At 42.3% G+C, this 22,200-nt stretch overlaps 1 long non-coding RNA gene across 1 annotated transcript in view; it reads right to left on the reverse strand.

Annotated features, from left to right (window-relative positions):
* Nucleotides 1–5,407: 5,407 nt before the first annotated feature.
* Nucleotides 5,408–22,200, reverse strand: part of LOC140250115 (uncharacterized) — a 45,357-nt gene continuing 28,564 nt past the window's right edge. The window contains exons 3-4 of the long non-coding RNA XR_011903109.1: nt 16,908–17,088; nt 5,408–6,541 (exon numbers count right to left, since the gene is read on the reverse strand). This is a non-coding gene — a long non-coding RNA (uncharacterized lncRNA). The remainder of the gene's footprint in view (nt 6,542–16,907; nt 17,089–22,200) is intronic.

Raw genomic sequence — 22,200 nt, forward strand, 5'->3', positions numbered from 1 at the left:
AAAGGGAGTAGAAAAATGAGTTGGCTTGTAGACCATCGCACAACTATGAAGCTCGTCATGTTCTCAGAGGAAGCAGTGCTGTGTGTTTGGTTTCACAGCTCAGGGCCAATGCCCTGGGACTTTCCCTGGGGAACTTCTATTGCCACAAACTGGAAATGGGTGTCATGAGTTTGACCTGAGGATCTCTAAAGAGACACAAGAGGGAAGCATGTCTGTTGCAGGCTTAGCACAACTCTCCCAGAAAAGGTCATATCAGCCTTAAGGGTAATGATCGTAAATACTCCTAATGTGCATCAGGAACGCGGAACTTGGCAAGTCCCACCAAAACAAAACAAAACCTGAGAAAAACAGTAAATATTTAAGCAAATCCACATTGAACTTCATAAAATGGTTCTACACAGCCACTGGGCTAATTAATGGGTGTTCTTGAAACAAGATGGGATAGTTCGGTGATCTATAGCCCAGTCCATATGGTGAGTGTTGCAGTGGAGTTTACCTGCTATACTGTTTTCCTAGTGCTGTATGTCCTACAGCCAGCAGCTTAGCCACAGCAAGCCCCAAGGCACGTCTTTGGACCTGAATACAGCAGCAAAGCTGCGTCCCCATTTTCAGTGGAAGTGTACTAAAGCCACACCTGGCTGTGCCCTTGTGTTCTCTTGCAGGCTCATTATGGTTTCCTTGACAGCCTGAGTAGATGTACCCTCTGAGGCTGCAGTTCGAATTAGTCACCTAGGTTTCTTCTTCAGTCACAAGTAAGAAGCAGGTAGCGTCACCTCACTCATCCCAGGCAGCTCCTCATCACAAAACCCATTTCAAAATGCTTATAATTCTAAGCTAGGAATCTAGATTCCCATTGTAAACTAGCTAAGAATTAGCTAGTTAGATTAAATGATTCCCATCCCTTACCAGATATGGTTTCCTGAAGGAAAATTGACTGCTACCAGCTTGTCTCCACAAACCTGTTCTTCAAAATGACAAGAGGAGAGTAAAGGCTATCGAGTAACTCAGGGTTGAGTCCTCTTCTCTGACTCCGGATTGAAGGTGAAGTAGCTTCTAATGCCACTGCGACTCTCTGAAATATCCCAGATGTCCAGACAGGGCTATCAGGCAGGACAAAACATTTCTGTGAGACTCTTTTCCTTTCAGACTTGTTGTATCTGGGAGCCAGGAGAATTGCATGAGGACATCTTTGCTATCACTGAACACCGAACTGCTTCTGTCTGATGGCTGAGTGGGTGATCTTCCCCCAGAGCCCAGGTACAGACAAAAGAGACTATAGACAGATTCATCTTGACAAAGGACAGGCCTTTATGCAACCAGAATGTGTTTACATGGTTAGCAGATAGGACACAGGAGATCAGGCAGGATTACTAGTAAACAACTGGACATCTGTACTTATGGATCTGAACTGAGCCCGTAGATTCAGGTTGCCTCTGTGGGGCTGCTACAAGAAAGTCAAAATACTTTACAAGAAAATAAAGCATTCTATAAGTTTTCACCCTGCTGTTTCCAAGAAATGGCTAAGTTTAGTTTTCTACTTTTTTTCTTCTGCAAGGTCCTCCTAGGCATTAGAGGTGTGGTCTGGTGTAGTTATATCTGTGCAGGTCTGGCTGGTGTGACACTGGAGTGATGAGTCACCGGTGCCCTCCTGGACCAAAGCAAGAATCCAGACAGGCCAAAAGCAGCAACACTTATTCTGGGCAAGTGAGTCAAGTCCAAAACACATTTGACTCATGGCTAAGATGGATACAGTTTTAATATTTATTTAAAGATATAAGGCTGAAATAATTTTCATCATGAAAATGAAGACAACATGAATACATTTAGTTTTGGGGCAGTAGGTTTCCAAGGATGACTTCAGTTTTAATGTGCTTTCAGCACAATCACGGTCTGAACTCAGTTGTAATACAAGCAAAATTACGTGAATTCAGCTCCATTTCTTTCCAATAGTGTAAAGAATAACACTGCCTTTATTCACACTGGGATACAGCCCCCTGATCTCAAACATAAAGGATTTCTTTTTCTATATGATAAATAATACGAAGGAAAAAAAACCCTGAAGATCTGAAGATTCAAGAAAAGAATTCAGAGTGAGTAAAAAAAAACAACACTTCCTACCGACGCTGCTAAGGAGCTTCATCTTAACCACTGGAGCCCAGGAATGAATCACAGGAACTCTCTCATCTTCAAAAATTTATGCATCCTATAATCCCTAAAGGGAAAAATCACATCTGATAAAAAATCTTTAGACCCAAATTAGAAAGTAACAATAAAGCTGACAGAACTGTCTGAAGTACATATTTTAGCAGAGAGTTATTAGGAAGTCAGCATAAAGTGCCTCTTAATCACACTCATCATGCATCTCTTGGCAGTAAATCCAAGCAACTCTGGTTTTATCTACCCCTATGGACCTTACTTTATTGCTTACTTGCTTAGTAAATTTAAACTAAGTATATAGGCAAAAAGTGTCTAGAGAGTCACCTGGAAAAGGTAACTTTCTATCACACATTATGAGCCTGCTTTAAAACATCCAGCGCTCAGAGCCAAGAGCGTGAGTTTGCAAAGCTCAAATCGCTGGTCAAACCATTGGCAATGTCAGTCAGTGTCAGTGTAATCATCTCAGTAACGCTGCCTGAAGTTGACTTGCAGGTTTTAGCCAGTGGCAGTCAAGATCTTCACAGAGGAATTGGCGATAATCCTCCAGTGCTCATCAGGTCTTTTAATTTCAAGAGCATCTCTGAAGAGAAGCTAACAGAAGGCCTGTATATGCTACAAGGCAATGACTTTGCAGTACGTGTGGCATATTGAATTTTTTAGTCACGAGAAATTCAAGCAAATGCTTTAGGAGTTAAGAACCTCCAAATCCCAGCATTTCCTGAACCTTCCAGTTCCCCCAGGAAAAGAGCCGTAAACCTGGACTTCCTCCCAGCCCCACTTGCTGGAGGATGAATGGAGTTACTGTTGCCAGAGCAGGATGTGAGGGAGCGTGCAACACGTTCCATCAGGCACCGTGAAGTCCCTTGTCAGATGTCACAAGGGTTTCCAATCTACTGCACGGCGCTTAAACAAGAAAAAGGAAAAATTAATTCAGTGGTTAAAAATTAAATATCCGAGTTCTCGCTGTAATTACAAAGTTGAAACAGGATGGAGAATTTACATAAAACCTCAGAAAAATGGGGCTTTTACACCACACACACGTAGATGATGTTAAAAGACAGTTATTGTTTCAATTACTCACATACTCCTGACAAGGGACTTACTCATAACACTGTACTGCTGGTCTTAGTAAAAGGGACACTATTGTCTCCAAAAGCCTGAATTATTGAGACATCTCAGGTGCGTTACGTTGTCTGTTTCCAACTATATTTAACGTTGCTTTATTACTTGAAAATACAACTATGAAAGTAAGATGACAAGAACTAAATTTATTTGGTCTAAAGAGACACGAATTAAAGGAAACAGCAAGATAACCGTATAAACATTCGCACAAAAAGTAATGAAAGGAAAAGGAATATTTCCACTGGGGTTTAGTTGTAATAGTGCAGAGGGCTGAGGATGAAAAAGAACCAGTTCAAGCTCTGTCTCAGGAAGAAGAGTTTTTGAAGACACTACGGATGACAGGACACAAAGGAAACTTTGTGACTGCTTTGTGGTGACTCCATTGATCCCTGCCTTTCCTCCCTCCCAGGCAACTAAAGAGAGGTTTTGGGTTTTTTTTTCAGTTCTTTCAGGCCTAATTTGTTGGGTTTTGCCATCTGGTTTTCACAGTCAGAGGAAAAGGTGGCCTTTGTGTCTCCTTATGAGTCACCAGAATCATTTGAGCTGTCGGAAGACCACAGAATTAGAAGCTCTTGGGAGCTTCCGTCCTCCGTTTTAGCCCGCTTCAATGACACCAGCAGAGAAGACATCTTGGCTTCCAGATAACTTGAGGGAGGACAAGGACAAGGATGGAGTTAAGCTCTAGCTTATCCAGAAGCTCCCGCAGTTAGCCCTCAGAGCATTTATTTGTATTTTATGAGATGAACAGGATTCTGCCTGCGTGTATGACTAAAAATTAATAGTCGAGTCACTCTCTCAGAAGAGCAACACAACAAAAATCAGTTCTGTTATTAACCCTAGCAAGAGCAATATGCATTGCCTATACATCGACTGCAAGACTGAGGGAGTCCCCTACCACCTTCCCCACCCACAATTAGCATGTATAGATCAGTTATACTGAAAGATACCCTGAAATGAACTGTGAACAAAAAGGATAAGCTCCTCCAGTTAGACAAAGCCATCCATCCAGCTCCCTCCAAAGCAGATCAATGCTGTCCTGTAAAAGGCAGTGAGAAGCCTGGTGCAATTCTCATTGAAACGTGTAGAAAAACCATCAGCTTCATGAAGGAAAAGTTTAATGGAGAGAAATAAAACCTGTACACATAAAAAAGTAGAAGTACCTTAAGCTATAGACATATCACCAAGCTTTAAAGTTTGCTTCTGACAGACAGAATTCATGTTTGCTTTGACAACGCCATACAACTGGAAGGCCCATGGGAAGACCAGAATACAGTGCACTTGGGTTGTCTGACCTTTTCTGAGAGACGCCCGACTCTCAGAACCATTCTCCTGACTCTCAGAAAGGTTGGAAGGGTTTAAGTATGAACTGAGGATGAAAAAGGTAATAGGAAGATTTAAGGAAAAGAGGAGGGAAGGGAGGGGATAGGGGGGGAAAAGTGAGAAGAAACCAACTGCCACTTTGTGGAAACATTTCTTCTAACCTGTTCCCTCTGGCATCACTTTGTTAAATCAATGTTAGCTCTTACAGAGATGCTGCTTTAAATGTGGCTTTGTCTGCTGCTTGGTACAGACTTTGTGGTTATCACTGGTAGCAGCGGTTCTTTGTTTCCTAGATGTACATATGTTAAAAAGTAATGTTGAGGCCTCACATCCCACTAGGGCTGAAGTTTCTGCCCAGCACCAGTGACCCAGCAGAACGCAGCACTCCTCATACTGCTCTTGCCACCTCACACCCATTGGAGCACCACCAAGGGCTGTTAAGGAGGGAGAGCCTCACACAGCCTGCTGCTCTGTGCAGCTCTACGCTGGGAGGTGGGCAGCAGGTTGGTACCAACCAACACACATGGTAAGGCACGTCTCAGCACGGTAACAGTTTCTGTGCTGACTGGGATCATTGCAGTCACAGCATCCAGAGGTCTGCAAGAGATTCAGAAAACAGGCTTGGAGCCACATGCAATTAATTAGTCAGGCTCCCGTACACAGATAGAGATCAAATCAACAGCGAGTGCCTGGGGATTTTATGCTCCTTTTCTCCTGCTTCCTTAACTGCACTGAGCATGACTTTTTGCTTGTTTTGATGGTTTGAGATTTTTGGTTTTTGTTGGCTTTTTTTGGGGTTTTTTGGGTTTTTTTTTTGCTTTCTTCTTAATGAATTTCAGCTTCCCAGTAAGCAGAGGGGAAGATCGTGTGCCAAGTCGTTGCCAATTCACAAGAGGGACAAGGAGGTCTCATTCAATTAAAATAACAATAATAGTAAAATTAAAGCCCAGCTCCATTTCTCTAGCTACATTATTCAATAAAATATTTGTTCTGAGTTGCAGCCTTCAGACGAGGAGAAAAAAGCTCCTTGTTTTTCAGAGACAGGCAAAGCAGGTAAACAGTGGCTTCGAGGGAGCAATGAAATTATATCAAAGCGGAAGGTCAGTGCATATTCAAACTCCATCCAGTTATCTGTCCTGCCCTTTAAAGTGGTTACACCACAATGACACACTGAGACCAGTGGACAAAGCCAGAGTTACAAATATCCTCCAAGCTTTGGAGGCCCAAAACCCAAGCGTCACGCAGCTTCCTTCGCTCTGATTGTGTTCTTTTGGCACGATCAGAAGCTCGTTAGAATTACCAGGACCCGACTAATCACATGGGCTGAGGCTCCCAGCTGGGCTGAGGCACTATGGCCTTGGCACCCCACACAGCTTGCAGTGAGGCCTTGCATCCAAACCACACAGGTTTCTGCAGTACAAGGTCTGAATTGTTCCCACAGGAAGACGCTACTTCCAAGCTGTGTTACCAAGGAATATTCTCTGCCTTCGGTGTAATTGTTCAGTAACATGCATCTTGAGTATGAAATACAACAGAAATGCTGACAGGCCAGCTTTCATGGCTGCTGACACCAACTTTCTGAGCAGGGCTATGAACGTTGTGCTGACACAACCCTTCTCGAGCACAGCTGCAATCACTTTGCTCCTTTGGTGGGGGAACGGGGGTGTTTCTTTTCTTTCTTTCTGTGCCTCCCCTGAAGGGCTCCAAAGTGCCAGCTGTGCCGTAGGGCTGAGGCATCCACCAACGCTTATGCTACAGATGTGAGCGTGTGAAAGGGAAAGCCAGTTCTCCTTCTAGCTTCATTCTTCATTTCTCCTTCAGATGATTTAGTAATCCCCCACTCGGCGGTATTTGGATAAGATGGACAGTGCTCCCATTAAAGATGAATAAGGCATAATGTCTATTCTTCTAAGCTGGTAAGCACTCAGGACAGGCAAAATTCCTACAGAGAGACAGATAACAGCCCCATTTACTTGAAGGTTAGTGAGTACATTCACAGAAGGCAAACGCAGCCAGAGGGTAAAGCATTGGCTTCTTGGGCTCAGCCTTTTGGGGCAGAGCTTGAGTGTAAGTGTTTGAAAAGATACTCAAGTAACATCTCAGATTATTATTCAGCACCGATAATTAAGAGTTCACGTCTCCCTTTCGTCAACAAAGCGTTTAAGGACATGCTTAAAAGTATTTTGCTGATTTAGGGCCTCAGGGACTTCTCTGCGAGGATCCAAATGCCCACAGCTCCCCTTGGGAAGGGGATTTGGATTCTGGAGGAACTGATGCGCTTTGCAAGTCTTTTCCAACAGCAATCACACCAGGTTCCTCATTGCTTAATATGAATACCCCGGTAGCAATGACTGACAATCTGTGCCTGGGTCAATGCAGTGGCTTTATTTGAAATTCCATGTTTTCCTGAGCTGTGGACACACATTTGGTTGTTCCTACGGTTGCTTTAGTATAGTGCAACGTTAATCTGTCTCTCTACAGAATCACAGAATTTTTCAGGTTGGAAAAGACCTAGAAGATCATCTAGTCCAACCATCACCAATACTTCCCAGGTAAACCATATTCCTCAACGCAACATCCAAATGTTTCTTGAACACTCCCATGGTCGGTGACTCTACCACCTCCCTGGGCAGTGCATTCCAATGCCTGACTACCCTCTCGGAGAAGTAATACTTCCTAATGTTCAGCCTGACCCCCAGCTCACCACAACCTCCCTTCAGGAAGTTATAGAGAGCTATAAGGTCTCCCCTGAGCCTCCTCTTCTCCAGGCTGAACAATCCCAGCTCCCTCAGCCGCTCCTCATAAGGCCCGTGCTCCAGACCCCTCACCAGCTTCGTAGCCCTCCTCTGAACGCGTTTTCTACCCATCCTATTACTCAAAGAAGGAAGGAGTCTGTCCACAGAGCAAACTTGTTCCTCAGAGTGACTCCATTCGGGTCTGAAGGCTCCAAGCACAGTACTCAACAGCACAGCCTGGTTGTTTATCTTGAGCAAGAGCTCAGAGCTTCTGAAAGAGCAACTGAAAAAACACACCAAACCAGCAGCACTGCACAATACAGAATACCTGCCCAGTGCAATCCCCTCTGCTGCAGACAGAAATCAACACAGTCACGTTGCTTAACTGAGCTGAACACAGACAGAAATCCTGGGCAGATGGATGGAATACTGCAGTGCCAGACAAACCAGGGCTTCCCTGTACTGCCAGCTACCAAGCCTTGCCTCCTCCTGACCCTTCATTGTAAGGTTCACAGAATGAGAAACGATCCGCATCTCCTCAGCATATCGAATTCATCGCCTAAACAGACCAATTTTGACAGAAAAATGAACAATTCTAAATGTAATCAAAATGAAAATGTGAAATGGACTTCTCCCCAAAGCTCTAGCATTGAAAATGCTCTGCAGCGTTCTTCAAATAGATGGTTTCCCTTTCCTGTACCGAAGGAATGATGTGGGGTCCCAGTGTCTTCCACAGAAAGCCATCTAAGATGGTCTGACTTTATCATCTTGTCCTTTGGAGCAGCTCTTCTAACATGCCATCTAGAATACAGTGGGGCAAAGAGGGTATTCAGAGGGTGACAAAAATAACTTGAAAAGTGCCAGCAAAATGCAAGATGCAAACAGAGCAGCCCCCTGTCAGCTGCACTGCTTGGGGCCAGAGTGCTTTAAAAAGCAAACAGCAGCTTTGTGCTACCACCAGGTTTGAAGGCCTCACCTCCAAAAACAGGGAACGTGATGGGAGGAAAGGGAAAGGGAAAGGAAAAAGTTAAGTTTTAAAGCCTACAGGCTGATTAGCAGTGAGATTGCAGTAACCAGATGCTGGCACACGAGGAAGATTTTACAAAAGAAGCCCTGTCCATTATGCAACTGATTTAAACATCTCTGCCTCAAAAAAAACCCCCTCCAAAAATAGGCCAAATGTGCTGTACTTCATGGACTAGCTAGCTACAAAAGCATTTCAGACTGCCTGAATCCTAAACAAACAGGGAGATTAAGCAGAATGCAGCATTCATATTGATCTAAAGCAGAAAAAATCACTTCTGCTTTTCCAGCAACGTGGTCCTGAATTAGAAAACATGGCAACTTGTTCCAACATCTGACCATCCTTACAGTAAGTATTTCTTCCTGATATCTAGTCTCAATCTGCCTTCTTTCAGCCTAAAACCATTTCCCCTCATTCTGTCACTACCTGCCCTTATGTCCCTTCCCTGCTTTCCTGTAGACCCCTTCAGGTACTGGAAGGCTGCTATAAGGTCTCCCTGGAGCCTTCTCTTCTCCAGACTGAACAGCCCCAGCTCTCAGCCTGTTATCATAGGGAGGTACTGCAGCCCTCTGATCATCTTTGTGATGAACCTGCTCCAACAACTCCATGTCCTTCTTTTGCTGGGGTCCCCAGAACTGGACGCAGCACTTCAGGTGGGGCCTCATGAGAGCAGAGTAGAGGCACAGAATCCCCTCCCTCAACCTGCTGGTCTCACTTCTCTTGATGCAACCCAGCATACAGTTGACCTTCTGGGCTGCAAGTGCACACTGCCAGCTCACGTTGAATCTTTCATCATCTGACACTCCCAAATCCTGCTCCTCAGGGCTGATCTCAAGCCATTCTCCACCTAACCTGTGCTTGAGACTGTGAAAAGATTTAGCTGTTACTACTGTATCACTATCTCCAATTATTTTCAGTTTTACCTGGAGGCAGCGTACTGCATTGGAGCCAAAGGACATGTCCTGCACTGACGCATGGCCATGGGGCAGGCAAAAGGGGTGGCACGGGGTGCCATACCACAAGTGTTTCCTCTCCCCCCTCCCCAAAAGGTCCTGCAGAAAACTGAGGAAAACATTTGATTTCTTTTAATACTCTGGATCTTAGATTGCTTTCCCTGGACAGAGCGCCCAAATAGAAAAGCAAACTTCTGCTATACCAGAACAGCAACAGCACTGAAGTCCTTTTGCACAGGCACTGTAGGGACTGCTCACTGAGGGAGCTGCAAATCACCTCCACAAGCTCCTCCTGCTTTTCCTGTGGGAGAATGCTTTCATTTCCCAAGCTTTCTCTCTACTCAAGCCATTCTCAGATTGTTTCAGGTCAGTCTTTCCTCAGGCCTGTTTCTAGCACTGTCTGCCACTGTCATCCAACTCCTTCACGCTATTCTTTTGCGCCATTTAGTTCCTTGGCTCTTGCTGCCTGAAATGGTATTGCCAACAGGGCACAAGGAGCTGGGAGGGAACAGGCAGGAGAGCTGACCTAATCCGCCTAAAGGGATATTTTCCCTACCTTGCGGCACCATGGAGAGAGGAGCTGGCCAGGGGAGGCAGACATTGCTCAGGGCATCAGTCAGCAATTGCATTGTGCATCACTTATTTTACTAATACACGTTATTATCAGTCGTATTTTCCTTTTCTCTTCCCTTTTGGTCTTACTAATTCTTACTAAGATAGTATCCCAAGCATAACTGGATGCTTCTACTTCAGAAATGCGAGACTAAGATAATTTAGTTTGGAAAGTACACTTTCAAGGAGGCTGTATGTCAAGGTCTTCCAAGTATAACACTATTGTCTCATCCATGAACAAGCAACGGAGTGAAGTCTGTCAGAATACAAGAATAAGGGAAGTTAGAGGGGATGGGCAGCACATACAAGTCGTTCTTTCCCCCCCAACCACCATTTGTTAAAAGATGTCAAGATCTCAAGAACTGCTTTCCTTGTGGAAGCAGGCAGAACAGAGTCATACACTTCAACCTTCCATGTCCCACCTGAGTTCCTGAGCCTGTGCTGCAGATTCACCTCCACTGTCCATGGACAAATCCCAGTCTGGATCCAACCGCAGTACTCAACTGTTCATTCAAGTAGAGAATATTTCCACAGAAAGGGTTTTATTTTCAATCACACGTCAAGTACGTGTACACGCCTAAAACCTGCATGTTACTATTACAACTGGTTGTAAATTTAAAATACAATAAAAAAAATCCAAATATCAAATGGCTTTTTGAAAACTCCTGTTCTATTTGAGTACGTTGCCCAGAACGAGGTCATATATAGGTTAAGTCCTAGAAGACAATTAACAAACAAGTCCATGTTCCTGTTTGAAGTAAAATGAAGCTCTCTTTCCCTGCACATCTCTTTTGATGTCTCGATCCAAATTCAGATATTAAAATCCACCCTAGAACACTAAGGCAGATGACCTCACCCTGCTGGGAATGGCCACACACGTTCACCTTTCAGGTGAATCTATAATGAAATGGATCCAGACTCGTGGAGTTCCTTAGAAGTTCAGGAAGGGATGCAGCAAGCAGGGAGCACTTCAAGGACACATAATCCAGCCCTAACACCTGTCCTACCAGGATTTTGCTCTCTGTAAACCTCAGAGCACGTAATGTGTGACTCTTTTAAAGCTAAGTGACAGACTGCAACCTGAAGTGCAAGCAATATGTCTGAGGGATTTTCAGACATTGTTCCAGCCTGAAAATGTGGCTCAAAGAGCCCAAATGCAGGTATACCTATTTTCAAGCCCTCACTAATACACTTCATCTCCCATGTCAGCATTTCCACAAATGTGTCTATTGCATGTACCCAAACCATTAGATTTGCCCCTCAAAGGCTTTAAATCTACTCAGCCCCAGGCTCTGAGCTGGACCACTGCTTTTCTTTAACTTCCAAGAACCTGAAGTTCCTTTTCCTGCCATTAATTACTCCATTCCGGTACACAAAGATATGAATCCTTGCTGTTCTCCATTCAGATTTGTCTTTAAAAATTCTTTGTGGACTTCAGTGGAAAACTTTCCATTCAGTTTGTATCTGGAGTTTCCTGGACTGGTAGTTCAAACATCAGCTTCAATTTGTCTTTAATATTCTTCACTTTTAATCCTTTTACCTCCCCCACTTGGAAGAGCTCAGCAGCTCACAGAAAAACCTCACGACATACTTTCAATTCATTTTCTTTTGTCCTCAGAGTTTAGCTGTGCTCCCTTCCTACCGCAATACAGGCCCAGGCTGCAGCCAGTTCCCACAGCTCTAACTGGCTCTGAGCTGGAGAGCAACAGTCTCACTGAGGAGCATTTAGACTAACAGGTAGTCGGCTGTGCAGGAAGGACAAGCATAGGGTAAACCACAGGTAAGGATACACTGTCAGAATAAAGCTTGCCACTGGAAGAGCAGAAAAGAGATTCCCATCAGCAACAGGGTTCAACTCCCACCAAGTATCCCTGGTTTGGATGCTTGCTAAGACTTTTAGATAGCGTGCAAACTTGAGCAAGAACTATCACAAAATAAGGCTGATGTTTAAACAGTAAAGCAAGAGCTGAGCAAAAGGAGAGCCCTTTTCTGGGAGCAGGGGGCACTATCATGGGAACCAGAAGGGCCAGGGTCCCTAGAAGTCAGCTTGACAGGCTTCTGGACTGAAACACAGCAAGCACTACTGTGAGCACACAGTTCAGGCTGTTTGTCAAGGAGCAGACAGGACTGGTCACCCCTGATTTCACAGACCTGTGCCCTGTGACCCGCAGCTGCTCTGAGTGACAACAGAGACAACCGCTTTTGTCACATCTAATTTCAACAGCTGCACGCTACATGCAATTACCCCAAGGTGATAAAACCTTCTCTGTTTCCATTTAGATTTGATCTGCCCTTCTACGCAATCTGCACATAGAGCATATTGGAGCATTTCATCAATTGCATGAATTGAAGCTGCGAGACCTTAATTAGAAGCTCCATTAATGTCAAAGAAGTGAGTGTGGAAAGCACTAAAGAGAAGGAAAATCTATCGCTGTGTGCATTTCACCTGTACCGCATCAACTAAGCATGAGATTATGGCCTCTCAACATCCTCACCAAAAACACCTGCAAGCTGGACAAGTCGCACAAAGCTCAACTATTCATGGAGTTTATGGTTACGCAGAGGCATCTAAAGAACAGGGATTTTGCAGATCCTCAGGTTATTCCATTTGTTTACATCAATACCACCGCCCCACTGGTGCCAATTTGTTTCCAAAGCATTTTTTCAGTGGAGCTTTAGGATGCTGAGAAACACCTCAAAGAAGGCCTCAAATACCACAAAGCCCAGATGCCTTCAGTTGGTGACGGTGCTGATTTAGCCCTGCTGACCTCAACAGTGCAGTGGGGTGGCCTGAACCCTACCTAAGAGTATGCCTGGGGTGTCAGCAAGTGGGGGGAGCAACGTGCCAGCAGCCTCATCCTATTTAACTATCCAAGAGGGAGAGAATAAGATGCAATTGGCCATCATAACACACTATATAAAAGAAGCAAGCCCTAAGCTTCTCTTCTGAGACACTTCATAGCCACAGACTGCAGTGATTAGTTTAACTGCGCTCATTACATGAAGCAATTGCTACAAAAGCTTATTTCCATTCAATTCACACTAACACCCACACAACCAAAGCAAAATAAGGGAACAAAAGCCTCACTGTAGCTGAGTGGGCCTTGGATAGAGCCCAGAGCTGACAAGAAGCAAAGTTTCACACAAGAATAAAAGAAACTTCAGCATTCTGTTCAGTAAAGTGCTTTTTAAGAGGTAAAAAGTGTCCAGGAAGGTGTACAAAAGGGAAAACCTAAGTTTGAAGAAAGCATGAACTGAAGCCAAGGTGTTTGTTCTGTGTTAAAGTTAACTAAGTTGATGTCTTAAGTTTTAATAGGAATGCTATTACCTGTAACAAAGATTATAGATGTTACACCTGTTTACTTTTAGTATACGGAGAGTTGCTTCTACGTGTTTAACTCCATCACAGCACAGAGAATATTCAAGTCTAGAATCCACTAATTTCAGGGGCAGTTATAACTGAAGGCCACATAAAGCCTTATTCTTCCATCCTTTCATTCAAAGCAATTTTTTTTTCTTTGATTTTAGAATAGAGGTCTTCAAAGTACAATAGCTTGTCACAGACCTTTCAATTCTCACACACTGAATTAGAATCCTTGTCAGTCAGATTTACTGCATAAAATAAATGCTCAGTTTTTGTATAAGTATCAAGCACAATCGTTGCTCTTTTGCTGTATTATCAAGAAATCGTTTGCACTGAAAACGAGCAGGTTATTACTCCCCCCCCTGCCCGTCCCCTCCCCTCTGTATGACAAGTAACCCACATCTCTTCCTCTCTTTCTCCTTCACCTCCCTTTTCTCCCACCGGCGGCTCTTTGAAACTTCTAATACAATGTTTTTCTAATATTTCACTTGTAAAACCCGAGGTCGGGCTGCAATCTTTAAGCAAAAGACAGCTTTGCTCAGGGACTCCCAAGCACTTTCTTCCCACAGTCACTCCCTACACTACCAAAACTGAATGTTAGGCAACTACTTCTAGGGACTACATAATCAAAAACGTAACCTAGAAAAAAATATATACACTAAAAGGTTTATTAAATGTGGGTATTGTAATTTTCACCCTCTAAACTTTAGTATTTATCAGTAAGGAAACAGGGTAATAAGTAACATCTCTTCTTCCTCATTCAAAAGTCAATCAATCCAAGGGACGTGTTGAGCTTAGCATCCAAGAACGATACCATCCTGAGCAGTGCCAAGAACCACATAGCACATGTCACTTTTGCATCTTGGCATAACGCTCATTAAGAAAAAAAAAAGACCAGCAAAAGGCCCATGCCTCCAATCACAGATTTCCCACAGACAATTTGCTGTGGTAGCTCTCCAGGTTACCTCTCTAAGGACCCGATCCAAAACTCATTACTGACAACAGAGTTTTGGAAGAGCCATGTATGTTCTCCCACAGTAGGAAAGCTCTATATCTGGTTGATTGGAAAGGATCTTATACTCTTTGAGATCTGAGTTTTGCACGAGAAAAGAATGCTTAGCTTTGGCTTGGCAAGCGATGCTTATGGAAAAAGACCAAAACATGATCTAGAAAGAATGCAATTTACACAATGCTTTGTCTGGTGCAAACATATCCAAGGATACCTTTAAAATGAAAGATATGGAGGCAGTAAAATCACTGGTAGCTCTTCATTACCAACACAATTTATTATGCTTTATAAACAAATCTTTCAAAGACACAGAAGCATAAATAGCCGTCAAGGAATCAAAAGTTTTAATCGCGATAATTTAATCTGAGTTTATGAAAGCAATTGCCAGCACAGTGCTGAAAAACAGCAACAACAGAACAATCTACTGCCAAATACAGAAACATACGAAATCCTGTATTTTCACTCTCTTATTGCATTAGGATTTGATGGTCCTATTTACAGCAAAATCTTTTCTAGCCCTTTAGAAAGGTGGGAATGTTTGAAGGTATTAGCATTTTGGCCGCAGCACCATGGTAGTGCAGTAAGCTATCACTCATCTGGTCCAGATAAAAGTTGGTTTGCTTGTTTAATTTTCAGCTGAGTCAAGCCACTGAACTAAGCTCACTGTTTAAACAAACATTAATACCAGCACAAGTGAAACCACAGGAAAGAATGGCCAAGGAAAAAAAAAATGTCTGAGAAGAGCATCGACAGACCCAACTTATACAGATAAAAATCAAAGATGGAATTTCACCATTAGACAACAAATAGCTGATGCTAAACATAGCATTTGACAGAAAACAGCAGTTCCTAGCCTAAAGCAAATCTAAATTAAAAATAAAAAAAGACAGTAAAACACATATTAAAGCTGATGCCTCCTGTCAAGGAACTGTCTGTTCTCAACAGCACAGCCTATAATCAGAATTATCTTAGGATGGAGGATATAATTCTGTGCTCCACCACTCTTGGAGATCTCTCTCTGCCAAGGGAACCACGTGTGTTAGGAAATACTACCCTCTATCGTTTCACCAGTCTGAACAGCTCATTTCTCCATAAAATCATCTTTCTATAAGACTAACCTCACTTCCAGTATCACTATACACACTGAGAGTCAAAACGTTATAAACCTGAGGAACTGGTGTTTGTTCATGTACAGCCAGACACTATCTCATCATCTTAAACCCTGTCTATAGCACTTTACTGGACCCCAGGACTTTCTTTCCCTCCATTTCCTTTTCCTGAACAATTACTGCTTCAAAACATGGGCTTTTTCCCCCCCTTTTTTCTTGACCACTCTGTAGAAGTACTGTCTCAAAACCTTACAAGATCTACCATTCTGCTGTTCTCTTTCTACTTCCATCACTACCCAAATCCAATTATTTAAAATCTTTAGGACATCTCTTCTGTCAGAGCTTTTTGTTTAAATAGCTTTGCTAAATATGATGGCAGAGCACAAAAGGTTATCTTGGAACTTAACTGCACTATGAAAAACTACTTTGAAAGGACAAAAGATGCCCCCCTCCAATAAATTGTAAAAAATAAAGTGCATGAATAATAATATTTCTGCCAACACCACTGCTTAAGAATAGCCATAAAAGTACATTTTACAAGCGTTTAGACCATGCCAGTATGATTTTAGATTTAAAATGAAAGAAAATTATTCTACTTCTAAAATGAGAAGCTCTTCTTAATTAATGGGAAATGGGAAAGAAACAAGAGAAGGAAGAAAGATTGCCAAGAAAAGTACAAAGCATAATTCAACCTGGATGGCAAGTGGCACAGAAGAGCTAGTATAAAACCCAAGCTAAATACTCCAGCATCTTTAATTCAGTTTATTCAAAAACAAGCTAATTGGGGTTGATATCTCAATTTCTTCAAATAAGAACTGAATCTTGAAGTCCCCTAGAACTCTTTTTTTGCCTTCAGACATCTGTTTCTAGTCCCTCCAGGTAGGAAAACATAAACTGAATGAACACAAGACCCAAACATTTAAGGAGGACTTTAACAAAATACACCACTGATGTGTGAAACTGAAAACACGCACACTAACCTGTGAACAAACAGCAAAATAGGTCTGTTTTACCCAGTATTTAAGGATTATTTAAGGTTGAAGGTCTTGTTGTGTGTTACTGCTATCCTTTACGTTTCCCTCAAGCCAGGACTGCAGGTAAGTACATTGTACGAAAGGCCCTTTTTTATCATTATGATGAGTTCAAGCCTCAGTCAGAATGCAAGAGCCTGACGGCATGATATAATGCTATTATTTGTTTACTGACACCAAACATAAAATAAGAAGTACAGGCTGTCAGAAATACAATGAACACAGAGCTCACAACGTCCCATCCTCTCCCTCTAGATGATTTCCAAGGCAGGGAGAGTAAACAGCCTTCTCCCAGCTTTCTTAGTTTCCACAGCTGAGAGTGTAGGATGTTTACAGTACCTGTCACTCAGAGCTCTTGAAAGCAGACCAAATGTCAGCAGACCTTGTACAGACTTCATTACTGACTGCAGGAAACATACAGACATCAAGCGAAAGGAGGAAGAAACCCATACAGCCACGACTCTTTCATACCATATGAACTCCAAACAAAATTAAGTCCTTTGTGCAGATGTTGAGAAGTGTAAGAAAAGTTCATGATAAAGCTGAGCTTCAGCATCTCCCAGGGACATCCGCTCTTATCGACACAACTGTAGTTGTTAAAGGCTTCCTCCTGGTTCACTCCAGAGTGCTTCCAACTCTCCTGAACGTGTCTCTGCAGGAAAGAGAGAATTCACCATTTTAATGAGTGCACATAAATACACACTAATAAAAAAAATGGTCAGGTAGGAAAGACTTCATTTGTATTCCACAAGTGAAAGCCATCGTGTAATCCTTCCAAAGCTTTTAATGCTATTCGAGAGCAAAATTCTACAGTGCTGGCTTCGAGGAACATATACAGTATCTGTCTCATTTTAAATTATCAGAGGAATTATGATTCTGAGGCATCTTTGAACACTGCAAGGAAAAGGATACATTTAAAGAGTAGGTTTGATAAACTTAGGACTCCAGTTATACAGCAACAGATGATTGTCACAGCGGTCTAGTTATGTTTGAAATGATAGACCTCTCTCCAAAACTTACCAAGTATTCACAGTTTCCTCAGATATATTACCTCTGAAGGACAGAAAACGGGGGGAAAAACCAATCAAATACCAAGATAATCTAACCAGACGCATGGACACAGCCAAAAGGTTTGCTCACATACAACAGCTATAATCCTCAGGAGAAAAAATTCCACCGCAAAAAGTTTTAGTAGCACTTTGAGATGAGATTATTGACAGTCTCTACTTAAAAAGATAAAAATACAAATGCATGAACAGGTGTTTTTGCACAAGTAACTGAGGACCTGAATCACCTCCCAGAATCACAGCAACCTGTGTTAAGAGAAGTTCATTTGCCACAGATAAGGCAGGGAAGCTTTCTGTGCTTAACCCACAGAAGGGCTGCCCCAACACCAGTACCGTTCTCATTAGGCCCTTTCTTTTACAGCCCAGTATATTGGGCATCTGTCTGAAGAAAGCTCACCTTTGGTCTCAACATCTGTTTTAGTTGGACTGAAGTTACTGTTCACACACAGTAACATTTTCTCCTCTACCACCAGCTGCACCTCCTTGCAGCGCTGCAGGAAATCAAGTCATGTAGCTACAAGCCCAGTTCTTGCAGTCACAGACCTTCCCCCCCCATTGGTTTTGGTCAAGAGAAAGAACTGCAGCAGCAGGATAGAAGAGAAGGACAACATAATTGCATGCCCTACTTTTTAATTCACAGGAACGCCAGCAGATGCACAAGAACCTGAGAAGTTGAATTAAATCTGAAAGCACAGATCACCTTCGGTCTGCTACAAAGTAATGGGAACTGCAAGGGCAAAGAATGCTGAAGCTTTCTGTCCAAGGAATTTGAGGAATTACAAGACTTAAAAAGTCCCCTTCTCAAGCTGTCCACGATGAATAGATGTGTTCTCTGGTTGGCAGCTAAATAACCTACACAAGTTCTACACTCAGAAGATGCTGCTTTCCTTAAAAACTCAACACTTTAAGTGCTGAGTGGGGCTTGCCCATACATTTCTCACTCAAGGTTTTCCAGTTTAAGTATGATATACAGAAGGGACTCCAACCTTGGATGAGAGAGGGTAGAAAAACTATAATACTGTTTTGGTTTCTGTCTGAAATGACTACCGTGCTTTCATCCTTTGCAGACAAGCATGTGATATTTCTATTGTTAACAGATCCTTTAAGGGCTATGATGCGATTCTTATTTACATATTACTCACGTGATGAACTTCTGCTTACTAGTGTTTTCTTTTCCCTGTACAATACAAAATCCGGAGCTTAAAAACCAGACAACTTTGAAAATATGAACCTGCGTTACACCCAAAACAAAACATCTTTCAAATTCCAATGAACTGAAAATTCAAGGAAATGTAAAAGAAATCCCTCCCAGTCATCTACTATGTCCCTAAGACCCCAAACCCACCCAAACACATACAATCCTTGTTGTACGTGTTTCATAAAGAATTAGTAGTGGATAAAAACTGCTTTGGCTTTTTTCCCCCCCCTACAGCAACGAGGAATTTTGCTTTCAAAACATGCCTGTGTAGATGTTAGCCTCATATCTAAGGAGATTTGTGACAGCCAGCTCAATAGCTGGGAACACACTGTCAGCACACAATGAAAATGTATCAAGGCAGATGATACGGCGGCAATGAAATACTCAAATAGATGAAGGAAAAATAACCACAAAATTCAGAACAAGAAACATCAGAATAAAACCCAAGGAATGTATTATTGTCTCACTCTACTATGGAATCCCACAATGCCTTCTGAGGTTTAACTGCATGTCCTTCTTGAACTTCTGTGTTTAAATGAATGACACAAGGGACTTTGGACTTTAAAGTCAGTTTTGCATATGCATTTCAGATATGCTGCCCACCTTCTTAACTTCAAAAAACTGAAAGAAAGCTTTGAATAAGCACTGCACACTCAACACATAGCAATGCTACTCTGAAGGGCTGATATTCAAAATAAGCAATAGGAGAACATGACAGCAATTAAATGCCTACAGCAAGCGCAGGCTCAGTATTTCTATAGTTTCCCTATTGATTCCTTCTCACTTTCAAGTCATTTCAGGTGTCTATTTTATTTTAATCGCTACTAATGAAATCTGAATGATGCTTCTAAAGTAAGAGAACTGGGACAGAGCAGCAAGTTGAGTACATCACATCACTTTGCCAAAGGGGCAGATGCCTACCATGTATAAGGCACAGTTCCTCATCCATGTCTAGATATTCCGATAGCAGCAAAGGAAACCTGCTTCATTGCAGTGCATCTTCTCCTATGGGTCTCTGAGAAGGAATATAACAGGTGATTTGCCAGCAAGTCCTGCACAAAGCTATGCTGGAACTGAGCAGCTATGGGAGCTAAGAGAAGGTACTACCACCACAGCCAGCCACCTGGATGACTGCTGGCTCAGCGAAGCTACCACAACACTAAGAACCAATTGCTGCAACCAAGCTTTCTCTCTTCCTCAGATCTCAAAGAGGCAAGTTCATGAAACCTCTGGTATTCTAGGACTGTAAAAGGTCATACAGAGAGTTACAACTGAAGCGACTGCTAGAATGTAGTGTAGCAAAACAAAAGAGGAAACAATCCCCAAAAAACAAAGGAAAACACAGTTGTCACCTGGAAGTTATCCTGAGCTACACAGTACAGGCTGCGCTATAAAGAAACTACTATCGTCCACACCCTTTGATGTCCCCAGTGAAGCACAAAAGGGAAGGTCTGAAAAGCAAACCTATTCTATTTCCTCTTTAGTAAGCTAGACATTTAATTGCTTGCAATAGAAACAAACGCACACTTGGCATTTTTTATCAAATGGCTTCAAGATTGCCTCAACGAGTTCTTGTTTTTCCCCTGTTCAAAGCATTCTCCATTACATTTTGGAACTGTACACTTAGATACCTGGATACCTAAAGAGCTCAGGGTTTCAACTCACTGAAACAACAACAACAAAGAAAGCAGACTCTAAACAGGTAATTGCCCGATCTCTGAATGTTTCAAATACAACTTTAGGATACAAACTGCCAGCAGATGTCAGTACAACCTAGAGAATTGCTCAACACCCGTTTAATATGGATATTTACTCAAAACCCCGACTGTTAGGGTATGCACTTTAGCCCAGGAGGTCCAACAAAATAGCAAATCTCACTTCAATACAGAGAAACAGCCCCCAGGGTTTGCCATATAGGCCCACCTGCATGTTCTCAAGACAGGCAAAAACTGTAATAGAAAGCTGTAAGAACAGTTGCAGGACATCAAGCGGCAGCTCTATATTCAGCCCCCTCTAATTAAGGTTCCATCCCCTCCTCCCTCACTCTCCTCAAACCACGGCCACAGCACACATCCCAACCCCCCTGCTTTTCCAATTCAGTCTGTTCCCGAATAGCTTGTCTTCTGAGATGCTGCTAAGGGTTGGTGAATATTTAGCAACAAGGTTGCTAAGCTAAATAAAGCTGTTCTGTGAAACAAGCATTATCAGGAGTGTCCTTGCTCTACAGCAGAAGCTCACGGTGCCTTCTGCTGTTGTCTAATTTTTGACAAGAGTTGTAAGGAAAGTGCTCCTAAATGCATCTGGTTGAGATGGCTTTAGTCAGACATTTCCAATAGCACAGTTTGCCTCATTTCTTCATGCAAATAAGTACCAAAGTTTACAATTTCTTGCTGATTTCAGCAAGATAGACATGTCACAGAAACATTTTTAGCTGCACTATGTCCAAATATGATTACACACTTTGCTATTAATGATGCCAACTGGGAAAGTTTCACATGCTCCTTGCACAAAGGGCAGTGATGTTCCACATCATTACTGCAAAGGCTGAAAACATTTAAAATGAACAAAAACACTCCGCCATCCCAAACATATAAAATTATCAAGTCTTTGTAAGAATTAGCAGCTTTGCTAGTTATAGCCCAGGCCTTCTGTCATGCTAAAATTAGTAAGTCTTACTCTAAAGCAAAAACATTCACTAAGAAAACAGCAGAACTCATAGGAACCAAGAAAAGAAAGTTGTCAAATGATAAAGAAATCCAGACAAGGCCATTTTTGCTCAACACGGAACTACTGGATGTTGGTGAGACCTTTGATTTCTTGGTGTTTTGTAAGAAATAAGCTGAAATTTTACATTAGAGCAACTTGGTGTCCAGTTTATTTCTTAGGTACAAGAATAATATAAGAAACAGGGTTCATAGTTTTAATTGTAGCTTATTGCACCACCTTACTAAAACATCTTGATTTTTCTTACCAAATGCAGTCAAATATTACACATAAAAGGCAATCCACTGTAAGAGACTTAAAAAAAAATTAAAGACAAACATGTTCAAAAAACAAGCCAACAGAATACGAACATCTTAGACTGATGGCCTCGGTGAGTAGTCAAAAATCTGTCATGTCTGACAGACTAGTTTTAACATGGCTCTGAGGTTTCAAATACAAGTTTTAAGTCTACCTTCCTTCTTTCCTTTGTATGACTTCATAAATTGAACAAAGCTGCAGAAACACAGATACAACAAGCCTTTTTGGGAGCAGTTTTCTTACTATAGATGCTGTGCAACTTGGACATCAATAAGGAAAGGAGGAGTAAAATTCAGAGGCAGATAGCATCCTGAAAGATTTACTTTGTATAATTCCTTGGGAAGGTGAAGGACTTGTCTACAAGTGGAGTGGCAACATCTCACAGAAAAAAGCAAAAAGAATTTGAAGTAAATCACTTCAAAGAAAGCTCCCAAATCATTTGACATGGTACCAAAGTTATGTTTGAAGAAAGAATACC

This window comes from Excalfactoria chinensis, chromosome 3 (genome assembly GCF_039878825.1).
Source record: "Excalfactoria chinensis isolate bCotChi1 chromosome 3, bCotChi1.hap2, whole genome shotgun sequence".
In the NCBI taxonomy this organism is placed as follows: domain Eukaryota; kingdom Metazoa; phylum Chordata; class Aves; order Galliformes; family Phasianidae; genus Excalfactoria; species Excalfactoria chinensis.